At 35.9% G+C, this 16,615-nt stretch overlaps 1 long non-coding RNA gene across 3 annotated transcripts in view; it reads right to left on the reverse strand.

The window, feature by feature from the left end:
* LOC107520735 overlaps positions 1–16,615 on the reverse strand; it is a 369,941-nt gene that overhangs the window by 109,091 nt on the left and 244,235 nt on the right. Inside the window, exon 1 of one of the 3 annotated variants that reach the window (XR_004952774.1) lies at positions 8,507–9,596. The exons of the other annotated variants lie outside the window; for them this stretch is intronic. This is a non-coding gene — a long non-coding RNA (uncharacterized LOC107520735). Of the gene's footprint in view, positions 1–8,506; positions 9,597–16,615 lie in introns of those variants that run through there. 3 annotated transcript variants of the gene reach the window in all.

The following is a 16,615-nucleotide window of genomic DNA, read 5'->3' on the forward strand; positions in this document are numbered from 1 at the left end:
TGGTGACGAGTTATTGCTACTGAACTTAACTGTTCAGAATACTGACGGTATACATTGGGTTGCAGTCTTCCAAAGAGAACTGATGTCTCCTTCTGCCAGAAGATGAGGAGTACTTAGAAACCTATCACACTCTAGCCTTCCTCAGTGGTACAGAATTAACACAGAAGTCTCACTTTGATCAGGTCTACAACCACGGCAGACTCTTGCTCACAGAGTGACTCTTTGATATTTTCTTACCCACCTTTAGAAGTTTCAGTTCCTGATTTTTTTTGATGAATCTCCTTTTTGAACGCTTACTGGCTTTCTTTGCTTTCATGAAACATGGTGGTGCTTTAAAAGTGAGCATGTTATAATTTGTCTGTAATCTATTTTTATTTTAATGGGAGAACCCTTCAAAATATTTAGTCCATCATGCTGATTGACATGGAAATCATTCTAGAATGTTGGGTACTCTAAATTTTATATGCTTACAACGACTCATAAATGCGTTACGCTTCCTTGGGAGATGTCAGGCTTTTCGGGGAAGGCTTAATGTTAAGCCTATAAACACAAAACTGAGGAGATGATGAGTCACAAAATTTGGCCTCACTTTATATATATCAGTGATACATGTTCAGAATATTTATGTCTTGTACTTTGTTAATGCTATAATTTAGTAGTGTACCGATCACCTTTAAACATATATGTTTTTCTTCTTTCCTTATTTATTTTTAACTGCCTTGTCTCCTATGGTCTTCCGTGAGTGTGCAGCTACAGTATCTGGTAGTAACATATAACAAGTAATGCTTTTATGACATCCTCTACTCAAGAACATGCCAGATACAAACCTAAATAATCCTGATATAGAGCTGACTATAGTAAGTGCTATTATAGCAAGTTTAGAAAGATCAAATGGCAGTTTCAGGGAGACAGAAGTTCACCATGACTGATGAGAGATAAAAAAATATGTTTTCTTATATTTTATTCGTCTTCCCAAAATTTGGAAGTGCACTTTATTGTTTTTTTTTAAATGACATATATCTTTCATCTCTTCTTTTTAAACAAAATTCTTTAGATTTTTTTCTGAACCAGTTTTATACAAGTTCAAAATTCGTTGTTTTTCTTATACTTTAATTTTACTTAAAATATCAATAAATCATCAATGATTAAGTATATGACTTGAACCAACACTTCCCATATTATAAATTTTCTGTTTCTAACAATACAATGAATCCTACAATACAGTATATGGGTGATTCAAACACTAATACACTCCTAACTACTCTGAGTTTAAGTAATTTTTACATTTAAGTACTACAGTCCTTCACATCACTGCAGAGGAGATCAAATGAGGATCAGAGCAGGAACTGGATCCAAGAGCGAGAAGCTCCACACTGAGGCTTTCCTTTGTAAACTATGGAACAGCCAGAAGAGAGGCTTGACCTCAAAATAGAGAAATCACTGTCCTTGGAAGCCACAGAATCATAAATATTGTCCATCTCAACTTCTCTTACCTCATCTAATCCTCAGGTTCTATGCACAGTGTCAATGAATATATATATAGCCAGATGAGAGGAAAAGATTCAAAAAAAAACACTGCTGTAAGAAAATTGTTGATATCAATTTTGAGTTGTATAGCAAAATATAAGGATTATAAATGTGATTATCTTCTGTGAGCCAGGAATTTCTATTTCAACTCTTAAAAAAAAAGGAATGCTAAAGTCTTTTCACTTTGGCTCTATGGCTCATACTTTATCAAGAACAATACGGAGGTCCAGTGTATCTCCCCAAATAAATTAGAACTCTAGCAAGAAAGGATACTACCATGCAGCAGCTGTGGTCCTGTCTTCTCATTAGTTGCATGAAGCCACATTAAAGTGGTTCGATGGGACTTAAAATATGTATGTGTAATATTTGTTAAGTGTCAGGTACTTTTGGGGTGGACATTAAACATATTTTTCCATTTAATACTCAGCAAAAATCTCTGGAATATTCACTGCTAATTTTAACCCACTTAACATATGAAAAAACTAAGTATTTGAGAGGGTAAGAAAGTGTCCCTCATCCATCTGATTCTAATAAACCACACTTTCCAAGTCTAAGATGGTAAGTAGTAACAATACAAGAATCAAGGAGCATTTAATGGGTCGGCATCAGGAACACATGGCTTCATGTTCCACCAGAGGGAAGCTCACTGGGCTAGACTTTTAGCCTAGACAGAAGCACAGAGAAACATTTATATCACAAAGTACCTTTTCTCCTTTCTGGTCCAGGGAGGCTAATATGTGATCAAAGAAGTCATAACAGGATCACTGTGGAGCAGTATGTAAGGGCTGCAGTGTGATCATCTTGGCTTTGAAGGCAGATTGACCCAATCTGCAGGCCTGCCTCTCGCCCTTGCTAATTGTGTGAACTTGTGAAGGTACTTAAGCTCTCTGAGCTATAAAATGGGGACAGTATGGACATCTATAGTTCTCTAAGTATCCTCAGCTACAAAAAGCAATAGATAATGATCTTTTAGGTTGTTGCGAAGATTGAAATAATGGATGAAAAGAGCCTAGCAGTGTTGGTCATAAGATGAACACTGAAGAAAAAAAAAAAGAAAAATGAATGCCACCGTTAGTTGTCAGCTTTCATATGTTTAAACTGCACATAAACTGACCTTTCAACCATAACACATTCAGACCCTTATTCTAGCTTCCCTATAGTAACTAGCAAACAAGTATTTCAATCTATCACATGATGGTATATCTGCAAACCAACAAATGCAGCTTGGTTTCTATATTGTCCTTCTATCTGTCCATCCTTCCCTTCCTTCCTCTCTCCCTTTCTCTCTCCCTCTATCCCTGTAGATATGCATGGGGCATCTACTATGTATTAGGTGCCATCCTATACACTGGGGATGCAGCAGTGAACAAATCGACCTGGTTCTTGCACATATGGAATGTAAAATCTACTAGATAAAGCAGACCCTAAATGAGCAACCTCAGATAAATTTATAATAATAGTGGAAAGAGCTATGAAGAAAAATAGCATGGCCATGGTAGATAATATTAAAGACAAAGCCTTTGTCTTCATAGAGCCAACCAGCTAGCACAGAATACATCAATTTTAAAAGCAGCTATAATAAATACATTGTGACAGTGGCCACGATAGGAGATGTAAAAAGTGTTCCTGGCAGAGAATAGCAGAAACTGGCCCAATCCAATCTGGAGAAAAGTTGGGGTGTTCCAGGTAGAGCATTTTCTCACAGTGATGTTTAACCATAACCAGGTGAATTAGGAAAGAAATGCTTTAGGTAGAGAAAAATTTGTGTGCAAAGGCTATGAGGCCAGAGAAAGACTGGTGCATTTAAAGAACTGAACAAAGTTTAATACAAAGTTTAAAAGATGACTGAGGAAATGGAGAAATGGGGATCTATTGGTCAGAGGGTACAAAGCTTCAGTTCTGCAAAATGAATGAGTGCTGGGATCTAACGTACAGCACGGTGACTGCAGTTAACAATATTATTGTATCGTAGAAATTTTCTAAGAGGACAGATACTAATTGTTCCCACACACAAAAAAAGAAAAAAGGAAAATGTTAACTATGTGAGGTGATGATTTGTAAATTAGCTGATTGCAGTAATCATTTCACAATGTATAACGTATCAAAACATCCAGTTAATATATATCTATATCCATATCTATCAATCAATCAATCATCTATCATCTATCTAATTATAACTCAGTAAAACTGGGGGAAAGGATAACTGAGGAAAATGATGAAGCTGTGGAAAAGGGTATGAGGATCCTGGTGAGAAAGTGGTTGAAATGATGCCCTATAAACTTGCATAGAATTTAAGCTGGATACAGGTCACCCAGGGGACTGAAAATTGAGGTGAAATTTCACTAGATGCTCCAATGAAGACAAAAGGCAGTTATAGTGAAAATGGATGAATGAGAAAGCTGGAACGGAAGGATATTAAAGTCAGAGAATGAATTGACATAATTTATATCAGAGTTTGAGACATCATGGCTGGTAAGATCAAGGTGAGGCCACCAGACTAGGGGACTGAGATGGAGGGGAAGAACAAGAGCTTATTGAGGATGAAGAGAGAGACCAAGGGGTGTGGACAGTGAAGTCCTCTGACAGTGAAGCCCATGATCACACTAGGGATGGACAGGGATACTATGATCTGGGGACACAATCAGTGAATAGGGACAAACAATGGAAAACTCCTAGGTTAACTGATGAGATTTTTGCCACCCAATACTGTAGCCACCAACCAGATGTGGCTACTGAATGCTTGAAATGTTTACAAGGCACTGTGGCAAATAAAATGTATTTTTAAATTAATTTCAACTGTTTGTTTTTAGTTGTTTAAAGAGACTAACGGAAATTTTAAATTTACATATCTGATTATATTTTTATTGAATAGTGCCTGATAAGAGGAAGAATTAGAGAATTCTTTGGCTGAATAAAATTATGCTCAAGGAGCTGGGACTATTTTCTATGTTATATATAGCAATACCTTTTGATGCAATTAGCTAAATATTTTGCTTTCGTACACCTTTGTTACATCATAAAGATGAGTAGAAAATGAAAATGTCAATACTAGTGTTAATACAATTGTGACAAAATTGACAAAATTACCTACACCAAAACATTTTAATCACTTAGCTTGAATTGGATTCTCACTGACCAATAAGATTTCACACTTGAACATACAGATAATCCCTTGCCACTGTGTAAGAGAGGTCGCAGGTAATTTCTGGGAAGAATCTCAAGTTCTCTGTCACTCTGTCATTTCTCTGCCCTTGGTACTGGTGGGTGAAATGAGGACTAGCCTTTCTTTCCATTTGAGTGATAAAATCTATGTCTAAAATAGGCTTAAGGCAAGTGGACCAAATCGGTTGCACAACTCAGATAAAGGAGTTTTACCCACTATTTTGTTTAATTTTCTAAAATTTCCTGTTTGGGGAAGTGGGGAGAAACGATGTAGCCACAGGAAAATGTCAGTTTTCCTCGATTTTCACCCATTCCAAGGATAAAGTAAAATAATAAAATAAATGAATGAAAGAGCAAAAAAAAGCTGGAAATAGATCATTAAACCTATGCCTAAAAAGACAAGGTGCAGTGTTGTTGGAAATGAAAATATCTAATTTTAGAAATCCAATCTGAATACAGAAAAGTCCACAAGTCCATAGAGCTTTGATAGTTTGTATGACGTTTGCTAAATTAGAATCTCTGGCAATGGGGTCAATGAATCTGCATTTTTAACAAGCTCCCCAGGTAATTCCTAGGTATATTAAGAGGTAAGAACCCTAATCCATTCAAAAGTGCCCATTCTATTAATAAGGAATTTGACACCCAGAACATCTTAGTGATTTACCCAAGGTCACACAATCAGGTAAGTAGCAGATTTAGGGCTCAAACTCAGGCCTCCTAATCCCTACTTTAGGCCTATTCCCAATGACTCCACACTGCCTTTCTCACTCTAGGTACTGATTGCTACGAATGGAGTCCACACTTCCCCTAATGTTTGTGACAAACTTTTCCAATGGCTTCTTCATGCTGAGCTAGAAATTTGCGAAAGAATCACAGAGATTCAAAGTGAAAAGTTATCATAAAAATATTTTACTTTAAAAGGGCTCGAGAATGAACCCCCCCTGCGGCATCCTCTTCAAATGCTCATCTTTCCTCTGCTTGATTACCTTCACTGACAGTGGGTTCACTACTTTACAAGACAACTGTCACCAATCTTACAAAATCTGGACATTCAAAAGCACTGTTTATTTGTAGTTAAAATCTATCTTCCTGAAACTTCCACCTATTCTTTTCACTTATGCCCTAAAAAAAATCACACAGGACCAGTCATTCCTTCACCCATGATATTCCTTTGCTGTCTGAAAGTAGGCCTCAAGTTCCACCATCCTTTTCCCGCTGCCCATGAATCAGCCTTCTCTTACACAGTCTAAAAATTTTACCTCTTTCAAACATTCTTCATGATAGTTTACAGAATCTTTCAAGCAACTGTCACAAAGTGGTGGCCCACGGGACAATATTACCTACGCTATGTTTAAAAAAAATTGTGACCCGGCATTTAAAAAAAATCAGTACATCACGCACACAAAAAAATGTGTTTTATTTTCTATAAAAGGTAAGACATCCAACCAGGCCTGCATCCCTGTGCTATTTCAATAGGACACATGCTCACCAATCAACTGGTCACACGCACAGAGTGTTAGCCTGTGCCCTCACACCTGGCAGTCTTCTCTTGTCTTTGTTACTTGTCTGGCCCCTGAAAGCATGTGAGTTTGCTACCCATGCTTTTGGCACACTTCTCGTATCTGATCTCTTTTAGAGTGCCATACCCAAAACTGAACAGAAAGCTCCAGATGTAATTTGCCCAGCAAGAAAAAGAACAAAAAGACTCCTTTTCTTGTCCTGGACACTACACTCTGGTGCATCTGCAAACCTATAGGTTATCTCTTACCTGGACTTGGCCGTTGCTGTGCTAATTACACTTCTTAAATTCCATCTTCCTCTATCTCACAATCGACCACCAAATAAATTTTCCTAAAATATAATCCTGATCATGTTTCTTTGTTGCTTGCAAATCTTGGATTGCTCCTACTTGTTCATTGACCTGCTGGTCAAGGATTATCACACTTTTAATTTTGTATGTGAATTGTTTACAGCCCTGTTTCCCTGGCTATCTGTGATTCCTGTGAGGGCAGTGAATGGCTCTTACTCCCATTTTTAGCTAAACTGTCTTTGTTCCTAAACCACCCCATTGTACCTACACAGGACTACACCTTGTGTATATAAAATCTATTGTTATTGTCTGCAATGCAAATCTTCCATGAAAGGAGCTGAACATCTTATGCATGATTATATTCTATTACATGCTGAGTTTTAAATAAGATATGTATTCAACTCATATCTGCATATTTTTTATTACAGGAATGCTTACATTTCAAATCCAAATGGGAGCAAGTTTTATAAAGCCAATACCCTATTCTCTTGAGATCAAAGAATATTTGTTCTAAATGAATAACAATTATCTTGAAATTAAGTTATTGGAAAATATCACAGAAAAGAAATTATCTGTAAATTAAATGATCTACAGAAGGTATATAAAACAATTATGAATTAATTTGAAAAATTAGTCAATTATGGACATGTAATACAATCTAGCCAGTAGTCCCCAACCAAAAAAGTTCCCACATGTGGAGATCATTCTCAAAAATAAAAAATGACTGTCCTTTGTGATACATGTTAGGCCTTCTTTAACTAAGATATTAGGTGCCTTACCAGCTCTATTGAGAGAATTCCTTTGAGATTGGAATTTTCCTTCTACTTTTTGCATAGGTAGAAATGTAAGCAGATGGAGTTTGAAGACATAATATACCACATACCATAACTGAGATAATTTAAATAGAATTCTCTAGAAGTAGCATGGTATAGTGGTGAGTACACTGGACCAGAAGCCAGGACCTGGCTGGATTCTAGTTCCAGTGCCATCATGTACTACTAATACAGTGAACTCTTTACACTCCACATTCTTCAAATGCCTTCCACAAATTAAGAAAAAAATACGATATGGAAAAATCAGTATTTATACGTAGGCCTTCAGACTGCAAATGATGAGCTATTTCCATTATCTCATAATGCCTAAAGAGATTTTTTTCTTCATAAGTCGTTGAGGAAGAGGAGTGTTCAGATTACAAAGTAGGAACAACCTAAGAGGACTTAGACCCAGAGACTCAGGCTTGAATCCAACCTTTCCATTTACTAACTTATGTGTCCTTGGTGATCATTCTGAGTCCAAATTTTCTCATTTGCTAAATGGTAAGACTGCTTACACCACAGGTGGTTTTGAGAATTGATAGTGCCTCATCCTGGCTGATTGTGTAGTTGATATTAACTCAAACTACAATAGTGGCTTTTAAAGTACTTTCAAAGATTTTAATTTGTTTGTACATTAGCCTTGCTCTAAATTTGTTTCATTCCAACCATCTGGTCCTAACAAAAATTGGAAAATTTAAACTGTCATCAATGACAAATTCGCAAATGTAAATCTGAGTGGGTTTGACTAGTGATCTCTAAGGTCCATTTTTATAGAAAGTAATTTTGCCATTGGTATAAATTAAATGATTCCTATCTTAAGTTAGAATGCCAGGGGCATAAATTCAAAGAGTACCACTTCGTTTCATTTGTCCCCAAAGGACACTTTGGTATCTGAACTATACAACTGGATGCAACTATGTACTGTGACTTAAAACATTTCTGTAAGTGATTGATGGGGAAATATCTAACAGTTCTGCAACTCCAAAAGACTTGTGTCATCATGGGGATTTATAGCTTATTTCATTACTACATGAACTAATCCGAATGCTATGAAAAAAATTCAACTCTGTCTCCCACTTAAATTATAAACTTTGAAAGATCTGAAATTTTATCTGATTTGCCAATTAACAAAGTAGCCTATATGTACATATGATACAAAACCTCCGGGTTGGAAACAAAGCCAATTACTCACAACAGAAGCAGCAGTCTGAGTGACATCTTCGCACCAGTTTCTTGGGACCAAATCTTCATGGGGCGAAACAGTGAGAGTCAGATGGTACACTTGCACATGCAATGGATGAATTTTTCAAATTCATTGCATCAAAGGAGAGGAAGCCGAAACTTAGGAAATTCTGGTTTTATCTAGGGCTGCTGGTGATCCTCTCCTGGAGAGAGAGAAACCTTATCTAAACTCTGGGTCAGCAAATGTCTCTGAAAAAAGGAAGAAGAGGTCTTTATCTTTGTTAATGTTGACTATCTCCAAAGAGAGAGAGATGTCTCTAAGCTTTACTACCCTGTAATTTCTCCTTATACAAACATTCTTAATTTGACTGGAAATGATCAGAGGATATGAAGTATGCAGAATCATGAAATGGTCATGGAGAATTATTTCCCAATAATCCCTTCTTCCCACCCACTATATCATCCAAAGAGAATTCAAATGTTCGATCTCAAAACAGTGTATTTGCAGTTTCGCTCTTTTTCTTGGGTTGTGAATATCCAACATCAAAACAAAGACTAATTAAGGCAATTGAGAGGAAAAAAATGTTACTGTAGAGGCAGCTCAGCACAGTAAAAACTACAATGGCCTGAAAGTCAGAAAATCAGAGAGAGAGATCTAGGTCTGACTGTGGTAGTATCTTACTGTGTGATCTTGGCTAAGTTACTTCTCTCTGGGCCTTCGGTTCCTCATCTGTAAAACTGGAATATGGAAGGGGTTTAAACTAGCTAGGTGCTCAAGTTACATTCTGGCATCACTTTCTATTGTACCAGGAAATCAAATCAGTTCATGGGCACTGTGTACACTGATGTCTCTAACTTTTCTACATTAGGATCATAAGCAGATTCAATGTGCTGAACATGTTAAATAACTGTTGCTTGCAGCTAATATACTGCCAAATGCAATGACTTGTATAAGAAGACTGTAAATAAATATTTCTTGAATCAATGAATAAAAATAAATGAAATATACTTTATAAATCCTTACGCTATGTCCACATGAACTCGACTATTTGAATACTTGGAGTATTTAGTGTTCTAGATACCTGAACATTTTAAATAAAGAATTCTATATATCACACATAGATTAGATTTTTTTCAATTATTGAAATGGCATAAACACACTTGGCATTAAAATTATATTGACTATAATATTTTATTAAAAGATACTTAATGATAATAAGCCAATGATTGATGTGCTGTAGAAATACTGTGATATAGAATAATTTCATGGGACACAATTTTGTGTCCACCTGCTGTTAATTCACCTCTCTGTCGATAAGTTCCAGTCTATCAGTGCCTTACTGTTCACCTCATAGCTTCCCATGTGCTTGTCATCATGAGAGTTTGACTAGCACATATTAAGTACGCAATAAAGTAAAGCTTAAAAAGCCATTTTATCCCCAACTTTATTGTATGCTTCTTAAAAATAGGTACCTTTGAACATACTAAGTAGCTTACAGGACAGCTAGCATAATGCTGTATCTTTGTAAAACACTCATTACAATTACTGAATTTCTACACTTTGCTGAGGGTGCAAAGATGTCTAAGATACACTTTCCATGAGCTCACAATTTACATGCTGATAGACTGATTAGCAATCTTAGAAAAAGGCCCTACTATAGTATATATATCATATGTCTATACTCTGTAGTTACACTTTCAATCTTAAGTAAATTCTCTTTATTGATTTTTTCAGATATAATAGCATATATCCAAAATTAAAATATAGATTGTAGTAGATTCTGCTGGTTACAATATTTCAAGTCCTTTAAAAGCCAAGAATGAATGTAAGATGATTTAATATTTCAGGATAAACTCAAGATGATAAAAGATGATAAAGTTTCTTTTAATGTTACCCAACTTCTCATATGCATGGATTATTTCTTTGAAAGCTCATTGTATTTATGTGTCTTATTAAATATATTCATACAAGCATTTTGAATTTCATGGCTAGCTCTGGGATTTAAAGAATAAAACTATGCCACTGAAATAACTGATTCTATAGTATTTCTTTGGGATCAATCACTAATTTATTATTGTACATAAACTGGGTAGCTAGGTTTGTAGGATATATGGCTACTGGGATTAATTTAATAGCCTATCTACTTATGAGAACCAGTGACCTGGCAAATTTATTTTGCCTTTGCAAACTAGAGATATAAAATACAAGAAGTAGCTTTCTTTACTTATTCCAAATGCCTTTCCTCTATCAAATATGTCAAGGTCAATGTTAGATACAGTGATTAATACACTTAAGATCTTTTTTTTAATGACTAAACTAAATTCCTGTGTAGATATAGACTATGAATATATTGGATTCGGAAGAGTCTGGAAGAGTTTTACAGACAGAAGACCTAAGGCTAAATGAAGAAAAGTGTTTTGTGTATGTTCATATAGATTTCTGTGACGGCAGCATGATAATACCCTATTTAGTTTTTTTTTTCTATTCCAATTGTTTTTGCCATGGCCTACTACTATCAAAATCGTTTCTTTTTAGACATAGTCCAATACACATAGAATAGTTTTGAGCTTTACTTTCAAAGACACATTAGTAATGTAACTGTTATCATATATTGAAGCTTCTTAATGATATAGGTTAAAGAAAACTGTTAGACAAGCTGATCTACCTTAGGAAGCCTGTACTAGCTTCTTACTGCTATTGTGATAAATTACAACAAATGTAGTGGCTTTTTGTTTTAACAACAGTAATTTATTACCTTACAGATCTGGAGGTCAGAAATCCAAAATGAGTCTTATGGAGCTAAAATCAAGGTGTCGATAGAACTGTAGTATTTTCTGAAGGCTACTGGAAGAATTCAGTCATCTTTTCCACCTTCTAGAGGACGCCTGCATTCCTTGGCTCATTGCCCTGCATAACTCCAATCTTTGCTTCTGTCATCACATCTGTCTCTGACTGTGATCCTCCTGCATTCTTAAAAGCACTTCTTATAATAGACCACTCAGAAAATCCAGGATGACCTCCTTGTCTCAAATTCCTTCACTCAATCACACATCTACAAAATCTCTTTTGCCATGTTAGGTAACATATTCACAGATTGGAGGGATTGGGGTATGGACATCTCTGGAGGACATTATTCAGCCTATATAGTTCTAGCATAGGGACTGGACCCAACCCATGGAGATAGGCATGGAGAGACAGGTTATGAGTGGCCTTGTAAGAGATGCTGCAGTGTTTGAGATTCATCCCACAGGCAAGGAAGACTTAGTAAATGGTTTTGAGCAAAGGAGAGCCATGATCCAATAGATATTTTTGGAAAGTTACTGCATTAAGTGTGAAGGAGAATTAAGGCCATGAGAGTGCAGGGAAACCTTCCTGAGGAGGATGTTACTAAACATGATGGCTACCTGCATTTAGGATGAGAGAGGAAAGGAAGTGTGATTATGAAAGGAAGAAGCTGCTACTAACTGAGGCAGGCAATACAGGAGTAAATTGGGGATGTGTTAGAGATCATTACTTATGATCTCTATATTAATAAAGCTTTTCATAGTTCAGAGAAAGAAACTTGGACATAGTAATTACACAATGGGAAGAAAAAAGAGAAAGATTTAAAGAACTTTAGATCAAGAAAGTGTCTTAATATATCTCTTTGACTTATTTCCAAGGTAAGGGAACTGAAGGGCAGAATGGAAAAGCCTACATAAACATCATGTACAAAGGGCCAGCTTCCTCCAATTACAGAATTTTCATTTTAAATTAAAGCTAGTTTTTATTAAATTTATGACTTCAAGGGCACTATTTTTTATTGTTTAGTTTTTTTCCCACATGCAAAAATTTTAGTGTGTTTTATGGAACTTACCTTTAAAATATTGCTTACATTGAAACACAATTCACATTGAATGATTCGCTGGTCAAAACATATGGAATTTGAGTCATAATAATTTTCCTTCACAAATGTAGAGAAAGTCATAAGATTTATAATGATGGAGCTAAGCCAGGTCTCAAGCCCAGATCTCCTGTTTCCTGGACTTCTATTATGTCATATTTTGGCTTTTTGGAAACCAGAGTTCCTAATTAGTGAATACGTGCACGCAGTGAATGCAGCTTCATTTTCTCTCCCTTTCCTCCTCAACAGAACCACTGCCACCATCATCCGCAGTTGCCAGGCAGGTAGAGGAAGCACCAAGAGAAAAGTTAAAAGCAGGATTCTTTTTTTTTCAGTTGTGTTGCAGCTTCTGATGCTGCTTTCTTTCAACTCTCCTAAACTCTTTCCTTAATTTCCAGTGATTCTGTCCAAACGTCCAGCCACCTTACACCAATTATATATTTAGCTAAAGAAGAAAACCAAGAAAGCAGATAGGTGGGCCTTGGGAGGAGGGCACTGAGAGGTGCACAGCTGAGTCATCATTTGCCTTTTTTGACTGTTAAATGCTTACACATCCCCATATGTGAAGGGAAAAGTTATGAGGAACATCTTATCATTTCCAGGGTAGGTGAACTAGACATAAGTTGCAACATTGTGTGAACCAATTGCTAAATAAAATGTCACAGAACTGCCATACAAGCTCCAAAACAGTTAGCACAAGTAGTTTTTTCATGGACTGCTACAGAATTCACAGTAGGTTCAGTCGGTTGCTGGGTGAAGATACTGACCGAGAGGCCCAGTGCAACATTATAGACAGGTGAAGGTCATTTTCAATAATGGGATATACCACTGAATAAAAACCAAATGGAAATTACTCAATATACACAATTCCAAGTTACAGAAGGAGTTTTCTGTGTATGTTAGTTTTTGAAGATGCAAAGTACAGATTGCAAAGTTGTGTCAAAAAAAAAAAGTAAACAGCAGTATTTCTGAAAGTGTGTTCTGCAGAACATGAGTCCAGTGACATATTCTGGGAGGAAAAGGATCTAAGATTAGGTTCCTAGAATATTTTACCTGCAGCAGCAGGAGGTGTCATTATCATTATCACTATCATCATAACACAGAGCAATAACTACCAATTTTATTTAGGGCTTACTATCTGCCAGACATTCGCCTATGCACCTCATATGTACTATCTAATCTAATTTGTGCAGCAATGCTGTGAGGTAAGTACTACCTTGTCCCTTTTTACAGATAATGAAACAACACAAAGAGTAGGTCATTTACCTGAAGTCCACAGCTCAGCAGAAGTCATTAAAAGCTCTAGGAAGTCCTACAGAAAAGAAACCTCCTTTATTTCACTTGGCATTTCTCAAACTTATTGGACTCAAAATCCATTAATATACGGTAATGTTAACATGTAGAAACTCATTGTTAAACAACAGTACTGAGCATCCATGTGATTGTACTTTCTAAGACAGGATTTTAACAAACTAAAAAAAATTTATTTAAAAATGCAAGCCATCAGCTAAATAAGGCCTAAGGATTTAATGTAAAATATTGACTGCAGTTGAGAACTGTAAAATTGAAATTTGCTTAGAGAGTAGAACTTAAATATCCTCACATAGAAAAATAATAAATATGTGAGGTGACAGATCTGTTAATTATATGTGGGTACTCCCTTCGAATGCACATTTTAAATATACTATGACCAGTGTTGAATCTAGTAAAGAGAAGGCCCTTAGTGAATATTTCTTGAATAAGTAAATGAGCCTATATTGAAACAGCCTTCTGGAACTTCAAAAGGAGTTTGGAAAGAAGTAATGGGTGAGTCTAGCCACTATTCGTTTATTCAAACTGAAAATTTTAAAAGAAAAATATAACAGGCATATAATTTGCCCAGTACTGGAGACAAAGTGAAGTTTATTATAAATATAAAGAACTGAGGAGAACAAAACAAAGACGTGAAACATAGGTGTTCTGATTCCAGAAGTAATAAGGGAAAAATAAATCCAGACAGAAAAATAAACAAAAATGACGACAAAGGAAAATCACTAGATGACTCTTAGAAATAGCCTAGTAGGTAAAGTTCTGTGAATCCTTCTGTGAAAATCAAGTTATTTTTATGTATGTATGTATGTATGTATGTATGTATGTATGTATGTTTTATTTAGACTGCTCCAAAAATATAACTGTTGATTAAGATGCAAACATCAATGGTCACTTATTAGGTCCTGTGAAACATACAACCTTCCAGCAAAATCCAAATATATCAGCCAACGAAGCTTGGGTACTGCTGTTAAATAATATCAAAGATCTTTAGAAAAAAAGATGAGATAAATGGAATATTAGCCCCTGAGGAGATACCTTGAGTGATGAAAGTTATTGTCAAATCAAATCAATGGAGACAGTAGATCACAGAAGCCCCAAATGCCTGAGCCACATATTCTTTCTGATCTGTTTGAGTACAGGAACTCAGGGGAGCATGTGAAAAGAATTTCAAGTAAATGTATCATTAAAAGTATTATGCTGGCAGATGGCTTATACTTAAAAAATTGGCCATGACTCATGGAATTACAAACATGTACAATTTAAACTTTCTTTACTGAGTTCCAAATTTAAATTCGAAATCTATTGCACTTTTCTAATGACACAAATAAAAAAAATCTTGCTTTCTTGTTAATTGAGGTCAATAAAACACTGTGGCCTACTTATGTCAATGTCTAATGCATCTTAAGTCAAACCATGGAAGTAGTGACAAAGTAGTTCCTTGCATAATTATCACTGCATTCATCCTTTTATCAGACACAATCTAGGAGCAGATATTTTGGCTGTGTTAAAACCAAGCCATGGCAACAGTCCAGAGATACAAGATGAGATTAATACCAGCCAAGGAGCTAGGCAACAAACGTTCGTGTTCCGATAAGTATAAAATTTATAAGCTAACGGTATCTACTAATTACATTGCTTCCTGAAATGTTTTATCACCTTTTGTTAAAACTTGCGTGGTGGAAATTAATTAGCAAAGAGTATCTTCCTAATCTCTATTGGACAGAGGAAAATTCACCAAAAAATTGTTAGAATGATGAAGGAGAAAATCACTTCCTTTGAAAGGGAACATTTTTCCTCCTCATGCATCTTTTCAGGCTTTTAGGGGATTAACCTGTATGTGTGACATTATTTCCATGTTTATTTGGAAAGTTTTTTCCAATTTTCATTTCTCTACATTTCAGAAATATCTATCCTCAAGGATTTATCTTAAACCTCTCCAGCTTTGATGTCATTTTGAGAAACATTCCAAAGAACATCACAGTGTTTCATCTTCACCCAACAATCTCCTGCCTTCATGTAAGATGTTCCTCCTGACTTCTCTAGCACTATTAAAGATGCCGCCATCCTTGCATTTGATTAGTTACAAATATTCAGATCATCCTTGAAGATATTTGCCCCTTCACCCACCAAATCCATTGATTCCACCTCTATTACATCTGTTGTAACTGTACCCTGCCATCACTAATGCCAGCATTTAAAAGTTACCAATTTACTGATGTCTAATTGAAGAGTTATTCTTTCTGTTAACACTGATCATTTGCATTAGTTGATACCTTTATAGTAGAAAAGAAATAGCCTTTGTTTACCAACAGTACTGTTTCATAAGATTCTGTGTGTTCTAAAGATATACGCAGTTTTTGTATAGACACTGCATGATACTATTGTACTTTTTTTGACGTTTTCTGATATTTACAACTATGTACATGGCCTACTTGATTTTCACATTTAACGGCAATATATTATATCATTACACTGTTATACGAGCTGACCTTTTAATGTGCTCCTGACTGTGGACAAATGCCAGTCTCTGCATCTATGACTGAGAGATTTCCTCTCCCCCTCCCCCAAGCACTATAAGCCATTCTGGTCATGCCCATGACTAGCGGGATGTGTTAAAGAATTAACATCACCCTGGAACGTCTCTTAGGAATTAGAGTATCAGTACAGAGTTCCATGAGTGGCATAATTCTGGTGCACATCATACCATTTTTCATATTTTTCCCATGGAACAGTATCACCCTCAATGGTGGCTGCCCCACTCTCCTCCCGGTGTCCCTTTCACCCCCCAAATTAACTAACTCTACTTCCATCCTTAGTCCCTGGATCTGTTTCCTATAGAAATCGAAGCTAAGACATTATATGATTCTATCGCTATTTTAACAATTCCCCAAACATATTAATTTTTTTTAAATTTCCAATTTGCT

This window comes from Rousettus aegyptiacus, unplaced genomic scaffold (assembly GCF_014176215.1).
Source record: "Rousettus aegyptiacus isolate mRouAeg1 unplaced genomic scaffold, mRouAeg1.p scaffold_m13_p_9, whole genome shotgun sequence".
In the NCBI taxonomy this organism is placed as follows: domain Eukaryota; kingdom Metazoa; phylum Chordata; class Mammalia; order Chiroptera; family Pteropodidae; genus Rousettus; species Rousettus aegyptiacus.